Source organism: Vulpes lagopus, chromosome 13, assembly GCF_018345385.1.
Source record: "Vulpes lagopus strain Blue_001 chromosome 13, ASM1834538v1, whole genome shotgun sequence".
NCBI lineage: Eukaryota > Metazoa > Chordata > Mammalia > Carnivora > Canidae > Vulpes > Vulpes lagopus.
The window spans coordinates 53,026,101-53,038,508 of record NC_054836.1 but is presented as its reverse complement, the minus strand read 5'-3'; the positions used below and the strand labels follow the sequence as shown (position 1 = coordinate 53,038,508).

Below are 12,408 nucleotides of genomic sequence, written 5' to 3'. Positions count from 1 at the left end.
CATTTGCTTTTTAAATGTATCCTCTCCTCCCTTCCTTTTGTAACACTATTGTGAAGAATTGACAAAAAGGTGCATTAAGATGATTTTAGTGTGTGACGTAAGTTCACAAAAGCATTAAATTTAGAAATAATGCTTTAAGTCTTACTCCTCTGCCTAGAAAACTTTTCAAATGCAGTTAAATACAAATCCAGTTGGATAATAGGGCTCTTATTTGGATTTTAACATAAACCATCCAACCCAATTTACCATATTTCTCTTCCCTGATATATCAATTTATGCTGTGATTAGCATAAGTAGAATAGCTAGTTTGGAAATATGTTTGTGAAATTGAATTGCTTGAAAATGGAAATGAATTATAACAGATTTCAGATCATAAACACTCATTAAATCTAAAAAGCAGTAGCTGATAGTATAAAAAATTAAAAATATAGAGGAAATAGCAGCTATATATTAATTTCATAGTTATAAAGAAATGAGCTAAAAAATGACTTTATAACTTTTAAATTGAACACTTCAAGGTAGTCACAGGAAGCGCTGAATATTTTAACTTTTCTAACTTGCTTTGAAATGCCTTGACTTTTGTTGGTCCCAATAATTATATTTAAGATATCTGGTGGTTTTTTACGAACATAAAATCTACGATCTTCTATAAAAAAAAAAAAACCCTGAAGAATTGTTCTTCCAGTATTTCTACTGAATTAAATCCGATCTCTCCTGATTTACTCCAGATGAAGGAAAGAGTATTGACACATACTTGAAATTCTTTATCAAGAGACAGGAATGGGCAGAGGCTAGGGAAACAGTTGCAGAAGTTTCTTAGAATTTTGTTCCCCATAAAAACACAAACAACCACTTGTAAACATTGCTATCTTGAGAAACAACAGAAGGTAAAGATGCTCAGGTGAGCAACTGCAGGTTGGTGCTCTGACCTCATATTTGTCTCCCTCAGTTTAGCAATAATTCCTTTGAGACGTGCTATTTCTTGAATGATGTTTTCAAAGTCTGGAAGTCTCATGGTCCTTGGTATTGACCCCATCTCCTAACCCTTCCAAACATACACTGGATATATCAATTTACATTTCAAATTACTTTTTTCTTAAAACAGTTTCAAAACAATATATAACACAAATGCTTTAGAGCTTGGATGTCAAAGCTCAGTATTTAACAGACCAAATAGCTTAGGCAATCTACTTACATGTAGATTCTACAAAGAAAATCAGAGTTTCTGTGATTGCAATTATGTGGCTCACTAGTCATGACTCTGTGATAGTGACTTTTTACACAACCACAGATAAATCAACATCATTATGAAAAAAAGAATGCCTGCAACTTAGTATCCTTAGGAACAAAATACGCATGGCAATACTTTGATAATTTTTGGAAAATGGAGATGGTATAAAACTCTTAGCAATTACTTTGCAGGAGAATAAGGATGCCAGACTTCTGAAACAGCAGGACTCTCAGCTGAACAATCACTAGTTTCTTGTCATCCACATACTCCATGGGTGACAATTACTTCCTTTAAGAACTCAACTAAAATAAGGCCTTTGGGCCAATAAGTTTAAGAACTTTTTCTGATATCTCTCAGATGTGTATTCTTTAGTTTTCATAGTACTCATAGCTTAAAAACATTCACATTTCTCTTTCAATAGAATATAACTGGCAGGTTGCGGCAGTCATCTTTTGAACCAGGTTCACCTATTAGTCCTCTTCACTTAAAATTCATGGATTCTGCTTATATCTCGTCCCAAAGCAACCTACAAATTTTGGTTCACACTTAGACCTCCAAGAGTCTAAATTCTTCACTAGAAGCTCACAATGTAGTACCTCTTTAGAAAATACTCATTGCCACAAAATGGCACATGCTGCCCAGATTCAATCACAGAATTAAATCTAAATTGTCTTTTTTGTCCTGATACCTGTAAGGTGAGGTGAGTAAGAAAAATAGCACCCAGCAGTTTGACATGGCAAGGCAGATTTGAACGGGCAATCCTTAGTAGAAAACCAAGTTATGAAATGAAGAAACTTTGGAAAAGAAACTTACCAAAGGATTCCTCAACTTAAGTATGTTTTCCAGTGATTGAAATTTCTGTATCAAGGAGGCATAATATCATTGTTTTCAAGATCAAGCACTGAGGCAATGGGCAATGCTCTAATTGAGAACCAGAAAGAGGAAAATTTTTTTAGGAATGTAGTAATTCAGCTTTATGGAAAACAGGAAAATGACTCAATAAAACCATCTGGCCCCTAATGTCATGGCATGTGCTTAGTTTCTTGAATGCTTGAGCTGTTCGCTAGAGTTGAGTCAAGGGGCTTCTGGTGTGCCATGGTTTCTGATTACATTTTATAAGTAATAAATGAGCTTATATGATAGGTATTATCCAATATATTTGTTTATCCCAACCAGTTGTGATACAAGTAATGTTCCATTATTTGAAAAGTTTTACTTGGATATATGTAAAATAATTTAGAAATGAATGATTCTGTAATCTTTATTACAAATAATATAAGATTAGCTTACAAATTGTGCAGATAGGATTTCTATTAATTTGAATCAATAATGCTGACCATTAGAATTTACCAAGAGCTTATTTTTTTACAATATTGCAGTTTTAAATTAGTAGCTATTTCTATGGATTCTATTAGCATTTTTATTTTTAAAAATATTTTAAGAAATTTCTGAATTAAACATTTCAAAATTATATTCATAGATACTCCTACTAGTTATATAAATATAGAACTCCAAAACTGGAAGGCATATTATTTAATAGCAAAGCTGAGGAGGGCAAGTTCATTCCAATTTGAGCAATAGAAAGGTTGATGGGTGGTAGTGGCCTCCAGGCTGTGTGGAAAAGGTTCATAGAGTTGAATCTGGTCTCAGCAAGCAAATCCCTTGATCTGTTATCAGTGCTTGCCATGGGTGCTAGAGAGAGAAGCCAGCATGAAGGTATTATATTTGATATCCCTAATCTAATCCAGAGCTTTTGCTTTAAAGATCAGGAATGTGATGCCCATAGAAACCATGATCCTCACCATATTAGTTATTAGTCTCAGATTCAGCATTGAAGGGAATATAAAGCCATTTAAATGTTTTGATGTTTTTCCTTTTTAAAAAATATTTTATTTATTTATTTGAGAAAAAGAGGATGTGAGAGAGAGAGAGAGAGAGAATGAGGAGAATGAGTAGAGGGAGGGTAGAGGGAGCACAGACTACCCACTGAGCAGGGAGCCTGATGTGGGCTTGATCCCAGGACCCTGGGATCATGACCTGAGCCAAAGGGAGCTTAACGACTGAGCCACCCAGGCGGCCCTGAGGTTTTTTTTTCTCTGAGATTACTTGTTTCTTTCAACTTCTGTTAATAATGCAGAGTTGTCTTCATTTTATTGTCCTTTCTTTATTATCAAGGAACTGAATGTTATTTGTCTCTTCAATCTAAATTCCTTCTTTTTTAAAAAAAATATTTTATTTATTTATTCATGAGAAACACAAGAGAGGGCAGAGACACAGGCAGAGGGAGAAGCAGGCTCCACGCAGGGAGCCCGATGTGGGACTCGATCCCATGACTTTGGGATCACGCCCTGAGTCAAAGGCAGATGCCCAACCACTGAGCCCCCCAGGCGTCCCAATCTAAATTCCTTCTGCATCATGCCTTTAGTTTTTCTTTTCCTTAGATACTTCTGTTCACAATTAGAAATTTATCTCTTTAATTTGTTCTCTTTTGATCAAATATTTTGCTTCCGTTTTTGGTTTTACTCCTGATCAAGAGAAGACTACTGGTATTGTAACACCAAAGGAATAGATATTAAGCTCTAGTAGTTAATGTATTATGAACATTACCTCTCATTAAGTACAAGCTTTTGCTTTCCTTCTTCCTCTAATTCAGAAGTGGCTAAAAAAAAAAAAGTAGAGTTCTAAAAAGTAAAATTTCAGGAAAATATCACCATAAAATTATGAAAATAAATAGTACACAATATGCAATTATTATCCGAGGAAAGCCTTTTCAGTATTTCTAGGGGTAACCATTTATCAGTGCCAATGCCAATGCTAGCATTCTTTTTAAGTGTCTTAAAAAAATCTCAAATGAGGTGCTTATTTTTTTTTTAAATTTAAAAGCTCTCCATTCATTTATTTTCCTGACTTTCTTTGAGGCAGGAGGATAGAGGAAACAGAATGAGACCACAAGCTTTGAACGAAGAGAATAGGCTCAACTTCTTGAAGAGTTCAACATTTATTTAGTTTTTAGCTGTTTATCTCAGAGTGAAAGGTGATCTCCAAGAATTTCAAGTTTGGTTCTCTTTGAGCAATGCCGAGCACTTTGAAGCAGTGTTAAGGAGACACAAATACAAGTCATGACTCACTTTGGCAATGATCCCTTCGTATGCCAACTTTTTTATTCCTCTTGGAACAGAGTCATACTTTTGCTGCCGACAACCTAATCCTGACATTTACCCTGAGTGGTTGAGTAATTCCATCACATCAGACTCAGGTTGTGTGGAACAGGTCTCTGAGAGGTTTCACTCATATTTTAAGAGACATATCAGCTTTTAGCACAATGGCATTACAGGACCTTGGGAAAACCATATTATTACTTATACAAACACGACCACATTTGACGGTGTTAAAATTAACTCCAAAAGCAGAAGTGCCACGTACCCAGAAACTGCAGTAGTACAGTAGTATTAGCACGGCGCCTAAATCCTGACACTGAATAAATCAGTTGGGTAATAAAAGAAAGTATGGATTAACATTCCCATCCACACTGTACTTGGAGAAGACACTTTCATTTATTTATTTTTTATTTTTATTTTTTTTTGGAGAAGACACTTAAATAAAATGTTATATTCACTAGAGATCTAGTGACTTTTCTTTGGAGGATGGTCCTCTGAAAAGGGCATCGGAAAAACAACCAAGCAAGTATGCTATCATGGGCTACAAACTTGACTCTTGAAATTAGCTCGTGAATTAAGTATATGAGAGAATATAACATAAACATTAAAAACTACATAGGACTTGGGTATCATGGTAGTATAGAATGTGTTTACCACATTATAACAGTTGTGATAATAATAAACTTATTAAACACTTCCACACATTGAGAACTACGCTAAATAATTGCCCTATATCGGAAGGAGGCAATATTTTAGAGAAAATGAGGCATAGAAAGGTTGAGTATCATCTGAGGTTACATGGCTAGTAAGTGGCTTAGTAAGTGGTAAATAACAGAAAGAATGAGATTTGCATCCGGGTCTTTCTGCTCTTTTTCATTCTGGATTGACTCTCTGAGAAGACATTGACCTGGTGACCAAAAACTTGAATATAGTTCCAGTTTAGCTACTAGGTAGTGTGTGTGTGACTTCTGCCCCATAGTTTAACTGGGCTTTGGTTTCTCTCTCTGTAAAAAAATGGCACAGGACTACCCAAGTATGAGGCCTCTTATGGATCCGAGATCCTATGAACCGGAGGAGTGTGGCACACAAAGTGAGAGAAACTCTCTGAAGTTACGTGAGGCTCAGAGCTAGAGTCTATAGAACTGACTCAAGTCTTGAGTGATAAACTGCTAACTCAGAAACACACATCATGGCTTTCCTGTTAATTTATTAGATAGGTTGCAAATACCTTTCAATTCCTACCTTGTCAAGGTTTCATCATTTTATTCTCTAAAGTACGTAGACTGGTCTGTTCTTCCATGTATTTATTTTTTAAGTATATGCGATACATAGACAATTATTTTCTTTTGTGCATGGAGCTGCAGCCATTCTCACATAATTGAATGTGAATTGCTGAAAAGTCAGAGACATTAAGGTGGCACTTCCGGATTCACTTTCCTGGATTCTTAGAGTGTCTTCCTATAGCCCCGATATGAGCAGTTAGATCAGATGTTTTCAAACACTGGAGCATCTCTGAAGTTCTACTAAAAATGCAGATTCCTACTTCCCCCAGCAGACATGCTGATGCAGATCTGGTTTTGGGCCTCCAAAGCAGCATTTGTAATTTTCATTTAGGAGGTCATTTTTTTTTATTGGAGTTCAATTTGCCAACATATAGCATAACACCCAGTGCTCATCCCATCAAGTGCCCCCCTCAGTGCCCATCACCCAGTCACCCCCACCCCCTGCCAACCTCCCTTTCTACCACCCCTTGTTCGTTTCCCAGAGTTAGGAGTCTCTCATGTTCTGTCTCCCTTTCTGATATTTCCCACTCATTTTTTCTAGGAGGTCATTTTAAGAAGCAGTTAGGATTTAAGTTTGTGCCTCTTCAGCGGGCTGACACCAATCGATACTTTGAATTTTAATCTTTCATTCTTTAAAAATTGTACCTTAAATTTCTTGACATATTCAGAATAACTGTTTTTACTGATAAGGCATTTGTACATGATGCCTTAAGCTTAGAATTGCTGCTCCTCTCTTCCCTAACTAGTGTTGCTTCTTGTTGAGGTTTCAAGTTAGAGGCCAGATCCTCCTGGGAACTTTTCCTATTACATCCTACATCCCACTGAGCACTTACTACACTGTGGGGTTATTGCTTTATTTAGTTGTCTGCCTTCTCCACTAGTTTGTGAGCCTTTTGAGGGCAAGGACTCTTTCTTATTCGTTGTGATGATCTAGCACAATATTTGGAAATTTGTAAGTGCTCAAATATTTGTTAAATGATGATTGATTGAATTAATATTGATTGCTATATATTTTAAGTTACTATTATATTTCATAAGGTTCATATCAATTAGAAACCATTAATTTCCTCATATATTCAAAAACACTTATGATCTACTTGAGGCCACCACATAAAATTTCAATGTTATGTCCCATTTCTTTGAAGAGGGGGAATACTTAAATTGTAAAGATGATGCAAGCTTTTTTGCAATAATATTATGAGAGAAAAGAAAACAATAAAACCCGGGCATTTTTCATTCAATAAGCACTAATTTTCACTTCCCATTCGATCGAAAGTCCAAAGGCCTTCTAAGCCTAACACAGTTCCTTCAGGGAAACTCATTGCTCCCCTTCACCCTTGCTTCTCCTCCTGAATTCTCTATTTCAGGTGATGCTACTTCCATCTTTTTAAATTCTCAGACTAGAACCTTCTGCATTATCTCTTATTTCTCTCCACTCAAAAATGTTTTCTAAAATTTCCTACTATGTAGTAGGAAAGCATGTTACAAAGTTATAGCAAACTAACAAGAAGTAGGGGACCTGAGTTTGGGGCCAGGAGGGCCAACTAAAACAGAAGAATGACTCTCCTACCACTGCCTATCATTGAGGGAAGGGGCAATCTGCGTACCTAGACCCAATGGACTCAGTGCACTGAGATGCATCACGTCTACATCGGGATTTGCAAATCTGGCCTCAACAAAATCATCTTTGGAAATTCCCAGATCTACCATTCTCCATTCCCTTCCCACCCCCATGTGCAGATCTATTAATTTTAAACGTGCAGAGATAGGACCTGGTGCTTCTGGTATGAAAGGCGATTCGAGGAACTGTTGTTATATCAAGAACATAGTATTCATGTGATAAGGAGGGACAAAGTAGCAGGGCACCTGAACAACTGAGATGCTTGAAGTTCCTTTATGAGCTGGATCTCTAGTTCCTTAGAAAATCGTCTAGATAAAATGTCCAAATCTAGCAAAACCAGTAGGCTACTACCTTCAGACTGGCTCATAACTACTTAGAATGTTATGACGTGAACAGTGTGGATGGGAAGGCATTTTATTTTTCTCCAGTGAAGATTAGAATAAAACCCAGGAATCTAAGCATAACTTGTGGATCGATCCCCTGTCCAAGCATGTGAGATCAGGGAGGAAGGTGCTTCTCATGAGCACCTCAGAGGCAGATCACCCAGCCCATAAAAGATCAGAAACCATGGGCAGACTAATTCAACACCTTACTGACTTGTAGTGCAGGGGCCCCAGTTAACTGTCAGATTTAGCTCTTTCTTTCTTAGGTCTTCAGAAGGAAAATAGTAGATTTCTAAATCCCATGAATGCAATCAAGGTCAGGCAGAGAAAGTCATTTGTAAAATTTATCTACAGGGAATTGGTCAATAAATTATATTGTTACTGCATTAAAAGTTGTAACTCACATTTTATTTGATCTCTTCTGTCTACATTGCTTCATTATTTTGTGCCTGAAATACTGCAGTCATCTCACGGCTAGTGTGCAGGCCCTACCTGGCTCATCCTATCCAGGTTCTCCTTAGAGACCCTAAATATACCTCCAGAGACTGGTTCTGAAGTGGCTATCTGACTGTATCTCTCTTCCATTGAACTCCCTTTCTTTACCACCCTCCACAGTGGTCAAAAAGTGCATTAAGAATTCAGCCCCACTTTCCCTGGCATGCTAAGGCCTTTAAAACCTACTCAAAACCAAACCGATGGTTTCTAACGGGGAGGTTGGCTGGCAGATGGGTTAAATAGGTGATGGGGATTAAGGAGGGCACTTCTTGTGATGAGCACTGGGTATTGTATGTAAGTGTTCAATCACCAAAATTGTATACTTTAAATTAGTATTACACTGTATGTTAATTAACTGGAATTTAAATAAAAACTTATTTTAAAAAAACTACTCAAACTAACTCCAGTTCTGTTCCTTGGCATTCTTTCCCCCCAATACAATCCAAACCATCTGAACATCTCATTTCTGAATGGCTCTTTCTTTTGCGCTTTCTTACCCTCAAATCTTTTACCAACCGTTATTGCCTCTATCTGGAATGACCTTGACATTCTTCTCTAATTACCAAACTCCTACTTTCCTCAATAACTCAGTAGCTCAAAATGTTACTTCCTCTGTAAAAAGTTCCCTGAGTCCCCTACAGAGTAACCTCCTTGTTTCTGTTCTCTTTTCTTTTTTCTTAAAGAATATGTATCATATTCCATAATTTATTATAATACTTATCACTTATAATGATAATAATTGCCTATTGACATGTCTATTTCCATCATTATATTTTTAGCTTCCTAAAAGAAAGGCATTATTATGTGATTTAAGATGCACTGGAAATAAACTTTCTCCACAAAATACATATCTTTTTTATTTTTTAATTTCGAAGTTTATAAGATTTTAAAATGCTTAATTATTTGAAGTCATAATTGAAAACACGGCCCTGAGCTTTGGAAGGGGTGAAATTTTAAGCATTATGAGACAAAGAGAAGGGAAAAGTAGAAAGGATGCTGTGCATTTATTCAACAGCATTTTTTAGACCACTAGTATGGGTCAGGCACTGTGTTAGCCACTGGGAATACAATAAATAAGAAACTTCCTTGCTTAAAAAGGGATCAAGTGACATAAAAGGGAGAAGGGAGACTAGAAACATTCAATAATGCTTTTTATTTCTATGATAATTGTGTATAGTTCTTGGCCTATCATCATCAGCCATCAAGTGCTTTGTCTTTTTCCTCAATTCTTCTAAAGTTGTTTCAACTATACTCTTTAGAGGTAATTGGTCATATGACGGGCATTTTGAATTTCAGAAGGAGACTTTATCTAAAGACATCCTCTAATCTGAGACAGAGAACAACTCATTTGTCTTAATAAATTATCTTACGGATTTAACTAGATATTTTAAATAATGTAATATGCATCTGCAAAACTACCATTGAAAACAACAACCAACTTCTAACCACTTCCTTTCCTCATCCCTTACCCCAACTTGCCCCACCTGATGTAACCATATCTTGAAAATCAAACTTTCTTGTTTATATAGTTTTTCAGTATATTTTTTCCTCGTGTATCTGTGTGTATGTATACACATGCAGTATATTGTATATATAAAATATATACATATATATAAAAATATAAATCATTTTAGTAGTTTTAACTTATAATAAAAAGAACATCCTCTGATATAATGTTTTGGGACTATTCATTTAATGTTATGTTACTAAGATTTATCCATATTGTGATATCCATATGTATGTATGTCTCTGTGGTGTATTAATTTTGAGTGCTATGTAATATTCCTTTTTGTGATATGCTATGGTTTTGTGTCTACTCTTCTGTTGATGGGCACTTGAGTTGTTTCAAGTTTCTATACTTGATAGCAATTTTTATCAATTAAATAGATATTAAAATAATATCATCTTGTAGTCTCGATTCACATTTTTCTGTCCTCTAACAATACTGTCTGTCCCTTTTTGTGCTTACTGGTAGGCTAGATGAAACTTCTCTTCTATGAAATGTCTGCCCCTCTGGTTCTACAAAAATGTTTGTGCTTTTTTATTGATTTCTAGGAGTTCTTTATATATTCTTGATTTTTTGTGTTGATTTTGTGTAACACATGCATTTTTCCTAGTTTGTAATTTATATTTTTCTCTTATAAATCTGTCTTTTAATGAACAAATTTTAAATTTCAATATAGTTAAACTGACAATGTTTTTTTTCTTATTATTTAAGAAAAAAATTCCTACTTTGAAGTCTGTAAGATATTTATACACATTTTCCATTCAAGGTTTTGGGGTGCCTGGGTGTCACAGTTTGTTGAGTATATGACTCTTGGTTTTGGCTCAGATCATGATCTCAGGATTGTGAGACACAGCCCACTGGGCTTCTTGCTTAGCCTGGAGTCTGCTTGAGGATATCTTTCCCTTCCCCACTGCCCCTCCTTCCACTGTGCGCTCTCTCTCTCTCTCAAATAAATAAATCTTTTTTAAAAAAAGAATTTTAAGATTTTTGATATTTCAGATTTTAATACATCTGGAGTTGATTTCTGAATATATGTTGTGCTAATTTCATCTTTTCTCATTGAATCAACTGTTTTCCCTATCTCCATTTATTGAACAATCCCTTATTATTTGCTATGTGACATACTACGTTTGCCATATACCCAAGTTCTAGATATGTACAAATCTATTACTCAGCTCTGTCTCTGTACCAATATAACTATCTTTCATAACTAAAACTTCATAAGGTATCTTGATATCAGGCACAGCAGATTTCTCCTCACAGCTACTTTTCAGAAATATTTCATCTATCTTTAGTCCTTTAGTCTTCCCTTTAAGATCATATTTTTAAATTTTGTAAAAAAAAAACTGTTGTGGAATTTTGATTAGAATTGAGATGAATCTGTAGATCAATTTGGGAGAGAATGCTTTCATATATCTTCTTCCTATCTATGAACATGGTATGTATCTCAATTTTTCTACATTTTTAGTATTTCGTGACACAATTTTATTCTGTTCTTATAGGAGCCTTACACATCTTCTGTTAGTTTTCTTCATAGATACTTGGTATAATATTTAAATTTCAAGTATTTTGGCTTCTCCTTCTGGTATTTATCCCTGAATCTAAGATTTTCCTCCTATATTTCTGTATTTACATGTTTTATAAGACACCAATATAATAATACACAGTTTAGTACCTAATTATTTGTCCCTCAAATTAGTTAAGAGCAAGTTTATTTCCTTTTGGTGCAATATTTTTTTAAAAAAATTGAAGTACCTTAGAGAATTAGATAGAATAGAAAAGTGATTGGTAGTATTTTGGCTAGTCAAAAACAGAAGGCTTTAAATGGCTATGATTTTCCCTCTATAAATGAGATTTTTAACACTGTTATGGGAATAAAGAGGAAGCAGGAACAGCTAAATGATATTTAATGGTTTATATCTGTTTAAACTCCTTTATATCATGTATGTGGAAAAGAAAAAAGAAGCATCAACTTGCAGTTGGATTCCTCAAAAATAAATCTTTGCATAGTTTTTGGCATTAAACAATACAGATTTATAGATTAAGTCAGTATCAATTATGTAAATACTATATTTCCCCAATGATATTATGTTTATGTAGAAACATTATTTTCTTTCATGAACCCACTGATTAATACCAAATATTTATGGTAAAATTAAAATTAAGCATATAAATATATACAAAACTGAATTACCTTCTTTTATAATCCAGAGGAAAGAATTTGCAGTTTTCTCATGACTTGTTGAAAAAGATTGTCTCTCCTGGGATTTGGATCAACATTATCCATGGAACAAAGAGTAGACTCTATTACACAACTGTATCAGCTATCGCTAACTCTCTAGATGCATTTTAATGAGGAAAAGAAGTCATTGAGAAAAGTCACTATAAGAAAATTCAGCTGAGACAATACAAGAAAATGTGGACACTGGGCCAGTCATTTCTGATAGATTGATTTATGACATAACTATACACAAAGTGGACTTTTTCACTAACATTTTTCTTGCTGAGTGTCATGGACAAATCTAGTCTAATGATTCCACAAATAAACCTACAGATAGTACATTTGAAAGAAAAATATGCTTAACTTTCTTAATCACTATGCAGAAAATTATCATAAAGGAATTATAACCCAAATCATTTTAAAGAAAGAAAATATATGCTTTCATATGAGCAATCTGAAGTCTTGGGTGTAAAATTAGCCTGTGGCAATACACACATAAAGTCTTTGAA

The 12,408-nt window shown here is 34.9% G+C and overlaps 1 protein-coding gene across 6 annotated transcripts in view; it reads left to right on the top strand.

The window, feature by feature from the left end:
* Positions 1 to 12,408, top strand: part of PPP1R3A (protein phosphatase 1 regulatory subunit 3A) — a 47,420-nt gene that overhangs the window by 19,739 nt on the left and 15,273 nt on the right. The window lies entirely within an intron of this gene.